Source organism: Lactuca virosa, chromosome 3, assembly GCF_052849685.1.
Source record: "Lactuca virosa cultivar CGN04683 chromosome 3, Lactuca_virosa_CGN04683_v6, whole genome shotgun sequence".
Taxonomy (NCBI): Eukaryota; Viridiplantae; Streptophyta; class Magnoliopsida; order Asterales; family Asteraceae; genus Lactuca; species Lactuca virosa.
Genome location: NC_136428.1, coordinates 1,151,068 through 1,165,328, shown reverse-complemented (window position 1 = coordinate 1,165,328; position 14,261 = coordinate 1,151,068). Strand labels below are relative to the sequence as shown.

At 38.3% G+C, this 14,261-nt stretch overlaps 1 non-coding gene across 1 annotated transcript; it reads left to right on the top strand.

Moving 5' to 3' along the window:
* Positions 1-8,884: 8,884 nt before the first annotated feature.
* On the top strand, positions 8,885-8,991 carry LOC145168235 (small nucleolar RNA R71). The gene has a single exon (XR_013741803.1). It is a non-coding gene; the product is annotated as a small nucleolar RNA R71 (small nucleolar RNA).
* The last annotated feature ends 5,270 nt before the right edge of the window (positions 8,992-14,261 follow it).

Here is a 14,261-nt window from a genome sequence, read left to right as displayed (position 1 = left end):
ACCCGATTACCCGTTCCCGTTATCCTCACTTCACATCCCTGAAGCATCTATTATAAGGGACCTATCCTAAGGAATTTCATCGGGATGGGCACTACTGCTAAGGGGATTCCTCAACTATATGTGTTCGTAAGGCAACCATGGGGGGAGGGGATGGAGTACATCTTCAAAAACACCTACAGGTTGCGAGCCTGCTAGCATTCCACTGGACTGCTTAGAAAAGTTTGTGGTCGTCATCTATACTCCGCTAGACGACTGGATCATCTTAAACATCGTAAATATCGAGGCCTCTCATCATTTTAACACACATCATCTATTTCATCTACCCATTGTTCTACCCAACATATTTGTAGATACAAAATACATACATGGTCCAGATCTGTAAAACAAAGCTTACATCTTTCATCCAACATACTTTCAAAGTATAAAATATTTACACAGTCTAGATATGAAAAATAATGTTTACATCTTTCATCCAGCATGACTTTCAAAGCATAAAATATCTATACGGTCTAGATTTGAAGAAAAAGTTCATATCTGAAGGAAAGAAGTTCAGATCGTTCATCCAACATAGATCTCAAGGTATACAGTTTAGATATGAAGAAGAAGTTTAGATCTGAGATGAGAAAGTGTAGATCTGAAGGAAAAAGTTTCAGATCTGAAAGAAAGAGGTATAGATCTTTCATTCAGCAAACATCTCAGGTAAACAGATAACATATTTATACACATAGCACGTAATTTATATAAAATACTTCATATCTATGTGTAAGATGAAAGTGACTATACACTCACCTAATACGGAGTGATTCGGACATCACCTCGCTTCTAAAAATAATCTTCTTTGACGAAACCGGGAAGTTTGCTTGAAAACCGGGCTCTGCACGGGCAGAATTTCAAACTGAAAAACTTTTTTTCTCGAAGACTCCGGGAGCCTCGGGGCTTCCTTCGGGTGCTAGGGGGTTTACGTAGACTTTAGGGGGGGGGGGGGTTAGGGACCTTAGAGAGAGAAAGAAACTAGAGAGAGAGTGAACTTTGGAGTGAAGAAGTCGGCAGCCTCGGCCTTCTATTTATAGCAGCAAAGCCCGGACGTACGCTGGGCGTACCGAGCCCTACGCTGCGCGTAGTTTGGATAAGGTCTCCACGTGGCGAGGTTTCGGTGGTGGAGCGTGGCTTGTCTCGGAACCGGATAAGACCGAAGTACATTGGGCGTACTCGACCTCGGACATGGGGCGTAAATGCGAAGGCAACGTGTCGCAATCCGAAGTGGGCTCATCGAACGGCTGTGGTTTGGCCACATCATCATTTCATGTATCAGCTTCGCAAATTGCACACTTAACTTCTAAAAATCATAACTTTCGCATACGAGCTCCGTTTTCGACGTTCTTTATATCCACGCGTAGGCGGGTGATATGCACAAAAGTACTTACTAGTTTTAAATTTATAACTTAACTAACTTAACTAACTAATATGCACCTAGACAGTGTACCTAGTCGGATTGTAGTGTAGTAAAGTAAGTAGGGGTCGAACACAGGGAACGGATTCAATTAACTAAAATAATTACTCAAAATTAATCTAAAGTCAAACAATAATTAAAAAGGTTTTTATCTAATTTTGCAAGTCTAGATAAACTTAATTACTAAACAAAGGTTCAATTAATTACTAAAAACACTCCCGTTTAGTTCGAATCCACTTCTTCTTTATGGCTAGCTAACAATTATGGATTATCAAAGTTGGTTATCTAATTTATTTTATATTAGTAATTTAGGTCTAAATTTACCAATAATTAACTCATTCATGTAAAACTATGCATGGTCACACAATCAAACACAAAATTAGTTATGATTATGAATTTGCTATGTAAGGTTGTGTAAACACAATTATGGTCATAATTTATGTTCTCTAGCACAACTAAATTTATTTACTTCAATTACTATCTAAGATTTTGGTCGATCCTAGCTCTAGCAATTTAATGTTCACTAAATCACTAGGTAAACAAGTTCATGCAGTTTAATGGTCACTAAGCTACACAGAACATGAATTCAAGTAACTAAAGAAGCAAATATTAACATGCTAGGTAGTAACAAATCGAACACAAGCAAATTACCAACTAAGCAAATCCAATATCAATAAGCTAAACCATAAGTCAGAAGTTTCATCTAGCTAACACAAGAGTAGCTAGATTCAGCTGCTCATGGCAACAAATAAACAAACACAAATCAAAATAGAAATCATAATGAAAGTACCAAACAATTAAACTATTGATGTACTTTTCTCTCCTTAGGTGATAAAAGCCTCTTACAGAACTTCTTTTTCTCTCAAAATCGTCTCTAGGTCTGCCTTCTATCAGCCAAAAGTCCCCCAAGTCGTAATGGACAAGGATATATATACTTTTCTGATTTTGCCGAGTTCACGTCGTGAGCCAATAAGTCTCACGTCGTGAATATGAGATAATCGTGTTCGACAAGGATTCCTCCATCCGGATGCATATCTTCTAGAACACTCCAACTCACGTCGTGAATCTAAACTTCTCACGACGTGAATTTATCAGATTTCGTGGGTTTCTTGTCTTTTGATTCACCAAGTCTCCAAAGTTCCAAGTGTTGTCAATTTCGGTCCCTTTCTTCGAAAATGCTTCTACTTTGGCTGCAAAATATAATTTTAGCTTATAAGTACCATTATTCTATGCAAATAACCAAATTATTAGTAAAAATGTAAATAAATATTGCCTAAAAATATGTATAAGTATGACAATATCAAAATACCCCACACTTGTTCTTTGTTTGCCCTCAAGCAAATCTAATTATTTTAAAATTAAACCTTCATCACCAACATCACATAGAACGATCCAACTCAAACTCAGTCATTATACCAAGACCTCAGCGCGTGCATTTGTCTCTAAAAATTTTCCTAAGTAACCCCCCTCAATTCTAAATACTCACAATCCTCATAAACACTCGCCCACTTCTTTTGAACAATGCTCATTTTATGCATCCCTCCGAATCCATCCGCAGAAAATCTTTTTAACCTCAAGGTATTTTTGTAAAGCCACCCGAGCATACATAAACTAGAGAAATACAACTTTAAGATACCACAATGGAGCTCTTGAATTCTTCTTGCTTTGACATTTGATCTTCAATTTTGTACTTTGGATTCATCACCTTTTTGTGTGATTTTTGGTATCTTCAACTTTTGATTTTTTCAGAATTTTTGATCTTTGATCTTCAAACTTGATAGCTCCAAAATTCTTCAACTCTTTAACCTTTTTGGTATTTTCTCTCTCTCTCTCTCTTTTTTTTTAAAATATCTCACTTTTTCCACTCAAAACCTACATGCTTAAGCAGGGGCGCTTAACTTTAACCTTTATTGGTTAAGGTTTTAGTTTTCCTGGATACATTTCAAGTACATGCTGCTAAACATATTGCATCCCTCAAACTAAGCGAGGTTGTGTTTTTGTCCCATGATTTCACTAGAACAAAGGAGGCCACAAATGCACTATAACGTATATTGGCTCAACTAAACATTTAAGCCCTCATCGGATCATCCCACACAAAACTAGCAACTTAAGTTTAAGTTATCATCATTACTAGATTTTTTTTTATATATTTATTATTATTTTTTTCTTCTAAATTTTTTGAATTTTCTAATTTCTAGCAATTTACTTTTAGCAATCTAAGCAATTACTTTTTCGACCTCCTACCCCACCATTATTACATACAATGCCCTCATTGTATGCATAAAATAAAGTAAAAACAATAAAAAGGAGAAAAAGGAACAAACTCCCCTGGTATAGCAGTGACAAAATCGAACTCCAGTCGTGCGGATAAAATGTGCATCTCGAATATGGACTTCTTCTGAATCAGAACTTGGATCTTGATCATTGCGAGATATAAAAAGCACCAATAACGAATCGAAACTTCAATCTTCAATAAAGGTGGTGCAAATTTACAAAATAACTTGTGGGAAAACTTGTGCCACATTATATATTGGAGGAAACGAGCCAGAATAATCTTCAAAATAATTCCAAAGAGAATGGTGGTGAAGCATGTAGAATCAGTGAATGAAAAGACTGCAATAGTGTGAGAATATACGACTCACGACGTGAATCTTGATGTTCACGACGTGAAGTCGCTAAATCGGAATTATGATTTCCTTCGTAACCCAACTCACGACGTGAGAAAGAAAGACTCACTACGTGAAAACTGGGCAAACAGAAACTGAAATAGCCCATCTTTCTTTGTAAATGAATGAACTCCAACCAATGTCTTAATGAATTAAGACCCTTCTAAATGCAGTATTTGACGACTCTTCTAACTCTATCCTTTCTCTCGACTCACCCCACACTTATTTCCAATCGTGGGTCTCGACTCTCGACTTTAGACTCTAAACGACACTTGTCTAAACGTATCTACTCTCGACTCGACTTTCCTTTTTTAGACTTTCTTCCCGAGACTCCTTAGCAAATCTGGAAAATTAACAACCAAAAGACAAATAAAAGTAACATAATACTTATAAGTCTTAAAAACCATAATTAAAAACCAAACAAATTCAAACCAAACGAAATAAAAATAAAAACTAAATAAGAAATCAATCATCATCTTCGTCAGCTTGTGCTCCACTTGTACCGGTTCCATCTCCCCTTGAATGTTGATAAGAGTTCCACGTTGGGCAAATGGGGTAGTGACCCAAATGTGGTGGTTGCTCAATCTGGAAATGTCGAACCATATTCTCCATTGTACCACCAATCCAATTAGTACTCAAATACAGCTGATCAAAATAACCAACCATATCTCCTCCAAAATTTGGTCTTCCCATGGACGCATGCTGGTGCACCGGTTGTTCTCTCTCACCTCTTCGTCTCACATTTCTTCTTCCTCTTGGCCTCGGTTGGGGTGCGGGTTGGTCACCTTGTTCGGTTTGTTGTTCATCATCTTCTTCACCATCGGAATGTACCATCCCCCAGTGCGTCCCATAGTTCCTTACCACCCGCATTGTTTCCAAATATCCCAATGAAAACTCACCCCCATCCATGCAAGTCAAAGTTCCTGTGATGTTAGGAATTATTATCCCATAGGACCGGGCCAAACGGGTGATAAAGTGGCCTCCACAAATAGGGCTCCCGGGGCGAGAACTCACAGCATATTCCGCCAAGTAGTGGGCTAAAAAGTACGGAATGTTGCAACATATTCCCGGCTGCAATATAGACCATAAAAAGAACAAATTAATCTTTGTAACCTTGTCTCCATGGCGCCTATGATGGATAGAAAAAGTGCTAAGTCGGTGAATGAGACGGTGAATTGGGGACTTGATACTGCTTTCTGGTGACACCCCAGAATTAAACACCCCCGATGCAATGTTGCTCTAGAACTCGGACTCGGAAATTCCGCCCTCATATCCACGGACAGCCTCCCTCAAAAACATCTCAAACTCAGTAGTCATGGCCTCATGTGCCTCATACAACCCCATACGCCAAGAGAACTCTACCAAACTACATTCTCGGTATTCGCCCCCGAGACGGAAACCCAGTGCTCGCTGATAGGTAGGATCTTGGACATTCTCATGAAATGTCATAGTTGCAAAGAACTCCACACAAAGTTCTTTGTACACCCTTTCTTGAATCCTGAACAAGTTGTTCCACCCTTTACACGTAAATGAAAATCCATTTCCCAAAAATATTTTTGTGAGATACTGGGACATTCGATCAACAAGCCCAACCTCCCTTAACCTTGCCCAATTAACTGTAGGGGCAACAACAAACTCACGGTTGTGTAGCCACCCCAAACGGTTGTTGCACCATGTCAAAATATCCCGAGGCAAAGTTGTTGGGAAGACATAAAACGGGTGCAAATTGGCCACCCCTGCTGGAATCTCGCGCCTAGGAGCCATTCCTGCAAAACAAGAAATAACAAAAACCAAACAAGAAAGATCCAACATATATTAGAATTAAATAGAAGCCAATTTAATTACGCCCAGAATTTACATCGTGAATTCCTAAGGATTCACGTCGTGAGTTCGACAGCGAAGTCACAGTCGGCCATGGCAGTGTTTGAATCGGGCCAAATTAAGAGTTGGGGTTTTATGCTAACTTGATTCTAAGGCCATTCATTCAACATGCAGTAAGGATTCACATATTTAAACCAACGATTTTAACATTCAAACGAACTATAAACCCTGACCCCTAAATCAACCAAATAAGTAAAAAAATTAAATTCCAAGAGTAAGATTAGTTTACCTAAAATGGATGATTACGTGAGCACAAAAGTAAAAAGAAGCAAATGCAGCCAAAATAGAGTGGGAGGGGGGGACCAAAGAACACCTTCACTTCGTGAGGAATAAAGAAAGAGGCTAGGTCAAAGTGTTCCTTGCCCCTTATCTATGGTCCCGAGTTTTTTTAACAATTCACGTCGTAAATCCTAAAGATTCACGTCATGAGTGGTCCTTGGGCTGTGTGGTTGGTTTATCCAATTTAAATAATAAGTGGGATGACACGTGCATTGGGCTAACAAATAGAAGTGCGTAAGTCCTCCTGGCCTCACGTCGTGAATCCTAAATGATTCACGTTGTGAATACTGTCTGATCATATAATTTCTTAATAATTTTTCATTTCATCACCTATATTTTTTTAATCTTTTACCGCTTAATTTTTAGGGACCCCATACTCAGTGTTTTATAAAATGTCGTAGATGATATGATCAATTTTCCTAAAAAAAATGAAAATGCAAAAACTAAAAAGAAAAAGAAAAGAAAATCCAAACCAACTCGGGTTGCCTCCCGAGAAGCGCTTCTTTTTTTATGAAGTCGTGAGCCGGACTCCGTGCCTCCTACATTGAGCTGTCAGAGGATTCCACCATCTGAATTTTCTGCTCTTTCCAACGCCTCTTGTAAGCTTGGACCCGTCGAATGTACGCCTTCTTTGAATTCTCTTTTTTTAGCTTTTAGTTCACCTACATCGAGCTTGCGTTTGATCCCTTTAGTCTCTAATTTTTCTTCACTTTTATTAAGTTCCCTTTGAATCTTTTCTTCCTTCACCAATGGACTCGTTTCCTTGGAAGTAGCCTCGTCTTCATCACTCGACAATTCATCGCTTTCCTCACTTATCAAAGTTGTTGGTTTTGTGTAGGTAATGACTTCAACGAAGAACGGGACAGATTCTCTTGGTTTTGTGCGTTTGACTCGATGAATTGTCTTGATTTCTTCCTCCATGAGCTTCTCCAATTCTTCAAGATCATTATCTTCATCCATATTAAACACCTCACCTTTTGCATCTTCTCCTTGAAACCCATATTGTATTCCAAAAGTCTCCTCATCATCACCAACCCTCAATGTAAGCTTGGATTCACGAACATCAACTAAAGCTCTAGCAGTATTAAGCAAAGGGCGACCAAGAATAATTGGGACATTTGCATCCTCCTTCATATCCATAATCACAAAGTCAACTAGGAATACAAACTTCCCAATTTTAACAAGGATGTCTTCTACAATTCCCCTTGGGTGCGTCACCGAGCGATTGGCCATGTGGATGGTCATCTTTGTAGCCTTCATTTTATGAATGTTCAGCTTTTGATAGAATGAAAATGGTATCAAATTTATGCTAGCCCCGGAATCAGCTAAAGCATAGGTCTTCAAATTGTTACCAAACTCACATGGAAGAGTGAGGCGGCCAGGATCTCCCATTTTCTTAGGCAACTCTCCCAATACAGCTCTTGAGCTTTGTTCACTAAGAATGACCTTAGAAATTTTCTTTAGTTGTTGGCGAGTGTTTACAAGATCTTGTAGGAACTTCGCGTATTCTGGAATTTTGGATAGTGAATCTATAAAATGGGTATTAATAGGAATACCCTTTACTTGGTTGATAAACTCCAGATGTTCTCTTTCCAGTGGACTAAGATGTACTCGAGACGGAAATGGCAAAGGTGGTCGGTAAACCGGAATGAAATCTGAATTTTTCTGTTCAGACTGAGCCCACGTCGTGAGCATGACGGGCTCACGACGTGAGTCTGGTAATTCAACAACATTTTCGTTTTCGAGCTTCGTCTTCTTTGACTTTGGTCCGGATGGCTTTGGCTCCACTTCTAGTGCTTCTAGGAACTCAGAGATTGCCTCTTCTTCAGTATCAATCATCATAACATGGGATTGAGCATTTTTTTCGGGAAATTGTGGGGATAATTTGTTGTTCACCAAATTAGTGAGTTGACCGACTTGGACTTCTAGATTATTGATTGATGCTTGATGATTTCTTAATGAAGCTTGCTGGTCAATCATCATTTTGTGCTGTTCTTTCATCATATTCATGTATTCCTTTAGCACTGCATCAGTATCATCATGCCTTTTCTCGGATGCTTCCATAAATCGGGTCAAAATATTTTCCAAGTTCACTTTGTTCTCGGCTGGTGGTTGCTCTTTTTGATAGAAGCCTCGACCTGTCTGCTTAAATTTCTCTTCCTTTTGCTTATTGTATTCATCATATGGCAGCCACTCTTTCTTTGGTTTTCTCCAATCTTCATCATACTCGTCCCCACTCGAGTAGCATACTTGAGCCTTCTTGTTCCCATGTTAATCCAAATGGCAATCCTTAGTCAAGTGTGGCCCACTACACCTTTCACATCCAGCTCTTATTGCATGAATTGATTGGTCCATTTGGGTCAATCTCTGGTCCATAGTATTCAACATCGCCATCATAGCAACCATCTCTTCAGAATGTGTACCTCCACTGCCTTTTACTCCATCTTGTCTTGGGTTGTGGTACTTACGAGAGTGTCTTGCGAATTCTTCAACTAACTCCTTGACCTCCCTTGGATTCTTCTTTGTCAATGCCCCTTGAGAGTCAAGGAGTTGTCTTGTCATAACATTGACCCCATCGTAGAAAATAGACATCTCTTGTTGAACATTTAGATCATGTTGAGGACAATTCCTTAACAACCCCTTGTAGCGCTCCCAAGCTTCGTATAATGACTCCCCCGGTTGTTGCTCAAAGTTGGCTATTGCCTTCTTGAGTTTAGCTATCTTGGAAGGTGGGCAAAACTGATCTAGAAATTGCTCACGCATTTGAGCCCAAGTAGTAATTGTACCAGGTGGAAGTGCTTTCAGCCAATCTTTTGAAGCTCCTTTGAAAGTGATTGGTAGCATCCTTAACAAGACAGTATCTCTATTGGCATTTGGAACATTGAAATAATCTGCAATGTCATTCACTTCATCTAGATTCTTAAAAGCATCCTCATGATCCTTTCTATAGAATGGAATATCCTTCAGTGCAGTCAAAATATGTCCCTTCAGCTCGAATGTGGCAGTGGCAGGAATCGCGGGTTGTACTAAACCGGGACCAACATCATCTCGAATCCGCTTCTTATAAGCTCCCATGGACATTTCTTCAATGTTTGCCATCTCGTCTCTTTGCTCGTCTTCGGGTTCACTTATAAATAGTCCAAACTCGATTTCAGATTCGTATTCAGATTCATTTGGGATTGGTATTTGATCGATGCTCTCAACTTTGCTCTTGTCCTTTGAAGATGAACTTGACTCTCCCATTTTCTTCCCCGACTTCTTTGAGAACACTGACTTGAGTTCTTGTAAGGGTGTCTTCTTTGGTGTTTGATCTTCCTTTACGTTCTTATCTTTCTTTTTGTGAAGGGCTGACTCTGGATCTTCAAGTGGTGACACCAAAGGTGTATTGGACCCTCTGGTCATGTACTCCTGAAAAAATAAACAAAATAAAAACGTAAAACTGAACTAAAATAGAAAAGCAAACTAAAAACAAAGAAAACTAGGATCACAGGATTCACGTCGTGAGTTTGTAAGGCTCACGTCGTGAGTTCTGTAATGCAGGAAAAAAATTGAAACTAAAAAAAAATAACTCTTTGCAGGTTTTACCCCACAAAAAGGATCGATTAATTTAAAGCAAATAAATTAGCAATTACTAAGCCGTTCCCCGGCAATTACACAGAACATGAATTCAAGTAACTAAAGAAGCAAATATTAACATGCTAGGTAATAACAAATCGAACACAAGCAAATTACCAACTAAGCAAATCCAATATCAATAAGCTAAACCATAAGTCAGAAGTTTCATCTAGCTAAACAAGAGTAGCTAGATTCAGCTGCTCATGGCAACAAATAAACAAACACAAATCGAAATAGAAATCATAATGAAAGTACCAAACAATTAAACTATTGATGTACTTTTCTCTCCTTAGGTGATAAAAGCCTTTTCCAGAACTTTTTTTTCTCTCAAAATCGTCTCTAGGTCTGCCTTCTATCAGCCAAAAGTCCCCCAAGTCGTAATGGACAAGGATATATATACTTTTCTGATTTTGCCGAGTTCACGTCGTGAGCCAATAAGTCTCACGTCGTGAATATGAGATAATCGTGTTCGACAAGGATTCCTCCATCCGGATGCATATCTTCTAGAACACTCCAACTCACGTCGTGAATATAAACTTCTCACGATGTGAATTTATCAGATTTCGTGGGTTTCTTGTCTTTTGATTCACCAAGTCTCCAAAGTTCCAAGTGTTGTCAATTTCGGTCCCTTTCTTCGAAAATGCTTCTACTTTGGCTGCAAAATATAATTTTAGCTTATAAGTAACATTATTCTATGCAAATAACCAAATTATTAGTAAAAATGCAAATAAATATTGCCTAAAAATATGTATAAGTATGGCAATATCAGAGGGAACGTACTCTACAACTTTCGTTTAGACTCTGCCGACTAATTTTGACTTTATTTTAAAAGTTATATTTTTTTAAAAGGTCGGGACATGATTGGTCCGTTAAAAATTCATAACTTCTTCATCCGACGTCCGTTTTCGTCTGTATTTTTACTGTTGAGCTCCTATTGACGAGATATTCGACTCTCGTTTAGGTTGTGTCGGCCAACAATCGACTGATCTACTATTCGAACTTCGGGTTGTGCACTGCCGATCCGAAACTTAGAAAAATCATAACTTCCTCATACGAAGTCAGATTTGGGCGTTCTTTTTATGCACGCTCTCGGTTTAACGTATACTACAACTTTTGTTTAGATTGCTAAGGCTAAAAACTCTTCTATCGTAAATTCACTGTTTATGTTTCCCGGTGCCGTGCCGGTTCTGTCGCGAAACTTCGACGGGTCATAACTTCTTTGTTATAACCCGGATTTCGGCGCTCTTTATATACCCGAAATCCTTGTTTCGACCACTACAACTTTATGTAGAGATATTGGGTTTATCTCACACTTTAATTTTGACGCTTATTTTTATCATTTATTATTTCTTTATAATCAAATATATAAGCACATAAATCACATAATACTCAAATACTTCATCTTTATTACTTCAAAAAGATTTACAATAGTTGACCTAGACTATTACATCATCTAATAATACTTAGCCCCGAAACACGGGCGTTACACAGTAGATCCTTCCAGAAGCTATCATATGGACGAAATATATGTGGGCTACACACATAATTCGTCCACCCCTTCCAGAAGGAGCCACAAGCTCAACTTGCAACTATTAGATAATTGCAATACCAGTCCCCTTAATTTAATTAGTCTTTTTTAATCACCAAATTAATTCCAAATTAATTTCTGATCAATACTAATTAAATTAATATGATTTCTCAATTGATATATTATTCTTATAATATATTAATAAATCACAATTAACCTCTTTCACCATAATTCATCCTATCAAATTGCTATGGTGAAGGCAACCCAAAAGGACCATGCTACTATTGGGTCAAGTACATACCAATTATAGTTATGGGCTTAGACACCTAATCCAACAGTCTCCCACTTGGATAAGTCTAATAAATATAACTGCAAGTATGACTTCAAAATCCGATTAGCAATCGTAGCTCTCAAAAGCCGTTGTCGAACTCTGACCTAGTCAATAACGCGTCCTTTAGATAAGGGATCATGTAATCCTCCGTTCTCAAGATATCGTGTGGACAAAGACATGGAATAAAGTCATACTCATTGTCCAACAGTTTGTTTCCCGATTTCTGATTTGTTTGACATAGAACTTAATTGAACACATCAATTCGGTCCTGACCGGGCCTGGCACATAAGTCAACAGAAAATCATCGAGGGGCCCAATATATCGCTTTTAATCCTCTTAGGATAAAAGGAACATATAAACTTTGACTTATATGCTTGTACTATTTACTTATTAAATCGTACACAACAATACGTGTTATAACATCAAGTTACTGATGCGTTTACACATTATCAATGCACAACCAACTTGTAAACAACAACTCATATATCTCGGTTTAAAGACTATACGATATTATCGTCTCAGAATCACTCGTGATAAATTCCATGAAGTGATTCATATGAGCGTGGGTTTGATCCAATACTCAAATCTTATTTCAGGAGTACTCATGAACGTTGCAGCAAACTCTTGCTATGTCTAAACACTTAGACAATCTACAAGCCAATTCATGACAGTCTAACCTCATTACCTACTTCCAAAGTATGATTGTTTATATAGCACTCAAACCCTAAATATTAGGGTTTGCATCTGACACGAGTACGCTTAGCGTACACAAGTGTACGCGCAGCGTACTAAGGCGCGCCTTAGTACGCTTAACGTTCCTTGTGTACACTTAGCGTACTAGTCTTGTTCTCAAAGTTGCAACTTTAGCCCTTAGGCTTCTTATGGGTTGACTCTTATAACCCCAAGGACTACAAATGACAAAATAATAATAGAAGAGAGGATTCGGAAATACCTGCAAAAGGTATGTTACAAAAACCCCATAAGAGAAGATATAATCAACAACAAACCAAGGTATGAACTTGATACCTCAAGGAGACTGCAACAACTGGCGAGATTCTGGATCTATGACCTTCCTTCCAAGCTAGGCACCTTCAAACTCCAAATCTCCTTCAAATGAGCACAAAAATCCACAAGAATTCACTCAAAACTTCAAGAACACCACCAAGAAAGCTCAAAACTCGATTTAGGGTTTTAGATAACAAAGGAGGCTGGTAAGGAGGCCGGTCAAGGGGACTTAAGGCCTTTAAATAGGATGCAACACCCTAAAATTAGGGTTTCCTTCCCAGCTACCAACACGTCGTGTTGAGACATCTCAACACGTCGTGTGGGCTCATTAAACTCCGCGACTAAAGACATCTCAACACACCGTGTTGAGGCTCCAACACGTCGTGCCCCAAAGAGAAAACATAAACAACTTGGAAATAAATTCATACCAGGAAATCAAGCGTTACACACAGAGATAGAGCGTGCGCCTCGCCCAAGCGTGGTCGCTACTCATCCTCTCAGAAATGGACACGCGACGTCTGGTGGGTGGAGCCACGTCGCTGATGGGTAGGTAAGATTTAAAACTTCAAAAAATAATATCTCGGCCATACAAACTCCATTTTTGACGTTCTTTATATCTACACATATGTATTTTCGAGTACTACAACTTTCATTTAGACCATGTCGGCTAATTCTCAGCTGATCTTAAATTTAACAGTCTACGAAGATTACACTGTTAACGTTCGTGTAAAATTCATAACTTTCACATATGGATTCCGTTTTTGACTCTCTTTATATCGTTGAGCTTCTATTAACGAGATCTCCAATTCTCGTTTATATTGTTTCGGCTAAAAATCAATCGATCTAAAATTCGATTTCTGTGTCTGCACTGCTGCGCTGAAACTTCGAAAAATCATAACTTCCTCATACGAAGTCTGATTTGGACGTTCTTTATATGCACACTCTTGGTTTTAAGATTACTACGACTTTCGTTTAGATTACTTAGTCTAATAAGCAACCTATCTAAAATTCACTTTTTACAACGCTCGTTGCCGTATCGGGTTGAACGTGAAACTTCAAATGACCATAGCCTCTTCGTTATAAGTCGGATTAGAGCGTTCCTTATATATGCGAAATCTTCATCGCTACTACTTCATCTTTCATCAAGGATATTCGGCCTAATCATTATTCTATTTTAGACACGTATTTTATTCATATTATATCGCTATAAGCTTGTATATTACATATAATTACACCAGAATTAGTTTTGCCATCCAGAAAGGGCTAGCGGCATACCCGTTTGCCTTCCATCGATATGTATTGAACTATATTTGATTTCAATAGACATATGTGTGTACTAAATAAAAAAAAATTACACCAAAGCACATAATACTCAAATAATTTCCTTTATTACTTCATAAAAGGTTACAATTGTTGATCATTACAATTACATCATTTTATTAATGCCTAGCAAGAAAATGCGGGAGTTACATTTTCTCCTGAGCTAAACTTGTTACATTAATTATT